This window comes from Dendroctonus ponderosae, unplaced genomic scaffold, assembly GCF_020466585.1.
Source record: "Dendroctonus ponderosae isolate FM_Combo_2020 unplaced genomic scaffold, Dpon_F_20191213v2 Dpon_F_20191213_5, whole genome shotgun sequence".
NCBI lineage: Eukaryota > Metazoa > Arthropoda > Insecta > Coleoptera > Curculionidae > Dendroctonus > Dendroctonus ponderosae.
In genome coordinates, this window is record NW_026018715.1 from 12,079,875 (window position 1) to 12,084,232 (window position 4,358).

Consider the following 4,358-nt stretch of genomic DNA (forward strand, 5'->3'; position numbering starts at 1 on the left):
AATTTATTTTTGACCAAGAAAATATGGACAAACTTCCGTAAAACTCTCTTTCGACATCCGCTTGAGGAAAATTTAAAGCACTGATAAAAGCGATTCTTTGCAGTTTTGGGATTTTTCCCAAATTTCTGAGGCTTGATGCTTTTTACGCTTGGAAGAAATGAATTTGTGAAGTGACCTGCAAACTCCCAAAGAAAAAATCGACCAAAATTGCGAAAAACCCGCAAAAATCAGGATCAGCTTCAGCAAAATTTACAGCACTTATAAGAACAACAATTGCGCAGTTTCAGGGAAAATTTGTAGCTTCGCGCTTTCGACGTTTGGGAGCAACTATTTTTTGAAAAAGACCTACAAACCTCCGTCTCAAGATCAGCTTCAGCAAAATTTACAGCACTATTAAACTAATAAAAGTAACGCTGGTGCAGCTGCAAACAAATTGAAGCCTTGTGCTTCCGACGTTTGGAAGAAATGAATTTTTGAGAAGTGCCTACAATTAGTAAGAAAATCATATAAAAATCAAACATCCTTTAATTAACGCTTTTTCAAAATTATTTAGAAAGAATACTCAGTGTGCAAGGCCTTGAAAATGTTGGTCTTGTTCTTGCATTGCTCATCACTACTGAAGATCATGTTGCGCTTCTGTAGATTGCAAATTGCAAATTTAATTATCGATACTTTTCTGCATTTCATTTAGAGCCTCTGGGTATTCACACAAGCATTCCCCAGGTATGATTGGTTGGTTTCCGCCGACGTCGGCCAATGAAACCGATTATAATAAAGTCAATTTCTTGAACAATTTGTCACGATTATTATTTGCATACATTTTCTATGATGTAACGATAATTGCTTGAATCAGCATTATTCATTTCGTTCGTGTTGCAACACCGCTGTATATTGTTATTGTAACGTGACACGTTTCGGCATGTGTGTTAGTACCATAGTACTGTTGTAATCGTTTGAAGTTTACCACAACAATCCGACGGAAAATAAATAAATAAATACATGCGTAATGGTGCCATAAGGTTTTGCCAGTGAATCGAGCAGTACGCCAGCTAAATTTCCATCTGGGGTGGTTGTTTGGCACCCCCAATGAATGAAATCGAGCCCAAAAGTCGCTTCCGCAACCGAATTTAGGGCAATGGGAAAACGTAACCCAATCGCAACCAGAATGGGCACCAGTAAGGAAACCCTATACAATCTGATTTTTGTGCTCCAGTGTCCGTGCACCTGCCCCTTCCACCCGATAGAGGTCGCGCAATGTCAATGTCAGGGCCGACTGGATCAACATCTGCAATATGCACGCTGCGAGCTGCAGCGAATGCAACTCAATCACATTAGCCATGCACGGCGATTAGATTGTTAGTTAAAACAGTGGCGCACCCATTATTGACTGTGGTTTTCACTTCAAAGTCATAATTGCCAAATTTTTAATTTTCCAATGAAACCACAGCAGTTCATTTAGTAGCAAATGAAACTGAAAATGTATGCAAATTCCTATCAAAAATTCGCCCTGTATATAACTTATCAGATTGTTAGTCATGGAAAATTCGGATACATTACGTAAATACGTCGGTTAGCGCCTGCTCAATTTGTACCGGTGTTGGGTAGACCAGGCATTTTATGTCCCCTTGTGTCCGCTTATCTTACCTACACGCTTTTTTCACGATTTATCAAATTATTGACAAAAGCTTTCTACCTGTGTACCCGTTAATGACAAGAAACATCATGGAGACAATTATAGAAGAGTAGGTACTTTTTGAATATAAAATTTTTCATAATTTCAAGCACATAAAGAACGCAATTTCTTTGCGAATGCATTTCAGATCAAACATGGGACCATTTCAAAGTTTTTAACTGTTAAAATCTTTTTGTCTTTCGAAAAAACATGAGCCCCTCTTAAAAGGAACGACACCAATTTTGAATCACCCTCTATAAGCGACTTCAATAAGACTCGGAGACATCCGCAACCGGATTTATCGTTTTTGTGAGTTGTTAAGGAACGTTTTACCAATTAGCCGACGTTATGGGTTCGAGGAAATGCATCTGTTGGCCTATTAAACAATTATGAAATGTGCTGCCCAAAATTTTTGACCGAAGAAATTTACTCCAAACAGCTGCCCCAATTTTGGTTTTGCAGGTGATGTCTGGCCTGATTAGTAATTAAATAATGCTCAAACGTTCCAATCAGTTGCGTTTTTTTTTGTGTAGAACTTGGCAATGAAGAAAACAACTGTTCCAGTTGACTGGTTTTTATGGCGGCGCTATGTGTGCAAGGTTTCACTTAATTTCAGTCACTTTTCCTTGATTAATTAATGCTTCTGATCTGTTGCCTCTCACGTGACATTGAACCACCACAGTGTTTCGTGCACAAAAACCATATTTTTCTTCATCAAATCTGTCTGAAAAGGGTTTGCTCAACCTTCAAACCGCCTATGAATTAACAGCTCAAAAGTGAATGAAAATGTGGCCTCTGTCCTCTTCTCAATTGTACTAGGCAATGTTTATACCGGCAACCATATACGAATCTTAACAATAAAGTTACGTCACTATCCATGTTATTGGAAGTAGGTTTAGTGACCCACTTAGTGTAGTGACGGCGACCAATAAAATCTCGCGCAGATGTTATGCGTGTTTTCCCAACCACGGTTTGTTCAAATTTTCTTCACATTTTTGGTGTTTTCTCGTCCATAATTTACATTGAAATAAAAAGGGCCTTAAAGAAAATAACTCAATTCTAAGGCCCAACTGCGTTGATAACAGGGTGTCATTGATGTCCTTTCCATTGAACAGTTTTAATAACCCTCATTACCGGCAAAATGAATCAATAAACTGTAGTCCATAGAAGCAACCTAATAATTTACACTGTAATTATCCCATATGACCCGCATTTTCTCCGCTCGGTTCGATTCAGGGTCTTTTACGAAAATTACCATTAATCAAGTAAATTCATAGGGGTATGTATCCATTGAAAGATAGGGGAGAGAAAAATAGAAAACTACGCTTGACAGACAGCTGTTTCGTTTTGCGGCTAGACAAACGATTGACGGCTGTTTTTTTCCCTCTTTCCCTACAAATGATGCTCTTTTTATCCAAGTCCAAATATGCAAATGGATCTAGTCCCTCAATGGGGTGCATCCTATTGCGTCTTGATTTTTCGTGAGATTAAAATGGATGAGTTTTTAATTGAACTTGATCGGGTCGCGGAATGCGCCAAACTCATTGAAAGGCTTTCTAGAAGTTTCAGATCCGAATTAATAGACATTTTCGGCACATTTTAAACGTTTTTTGAGCGATCGCGATTTTTAACCGACGATTTCTTCCTTATTATTGACCCAAACACTATAAATGCATATTTGCGACCTTTTTTTGCCGAAATGAATCGATTGAGCTCAAAAAACACGCGTGTAAAATTTTCATTTTTGTTCGAAATTTTTCCAAGAGTGAGGGTCGATTTTTTGAAAAAATTTAAATTTTCTCAAAATGTCATAAATTTTACTTCATTTTCATCTCACGGACGCAAGGAATGTGTTAAACGCATTGAAAGACTTGCTAGAAGTTTCAGATCCAAAATAATAGACATTTTCAGCACATTTTAAGCGTTTTTTGAGCGTTCGCAATCTTTAGCCGACGATTTCTTCTTTATTATTGACCCAAACACTTTATAAATGCATATTTTTGACCTTTTTACGTCGAAAGGAATCGATTGAGCTAAAAAAACACGCATGTGAAATTTTGATTTCTGGTCGAAATTTTTGCTAGGTGGGGGTCGATTTTTTTTTCAAATTAAAATTTTCTCAAAATCTCTTAAATTTTACATCATTTTCAGCTCACGGACGCGAGCAATGCATCGAACTCATTGAAAAACATTGTAGAAGTTTCAAATCCGAAATAATAGACATTTTCGGCACATTCTAAGCGTTTTTTGAGCGTTCACGATCTTTAGCCGACGATTTCTTCCTTATTATTGACCCAAACACTTTATAAATGCATATTTGTGACTTTTTTACGTCGAAAGTAATCGATTGAGCTCAAAAAACCCGCATGTAAAATTTTCATTTTTGTTCGAAATTTTTCCAAGGGTGAAGGTCGATTTTTTGAAAAAATTAAAATTTCCTCAAAATGTCATAAATTTTACTTCTTTTTCATCTCACGGACGCAAGGAATGCGTTAAACGCATTGAAAGACGTGCTAGAAGTTTCAGATCCGAAATAATAGACATTTTCGGCACATTTTAAGCGTTTTTTGAGCGTTCGCGATCTTTAGCCCACGATTTCTTCCTTATTATTGACCCAAACACTTTATAAATGCATATTTGTGACCTTTTTACGTCGAAAGGAATCGATTGAGCTCAAAAAACACGC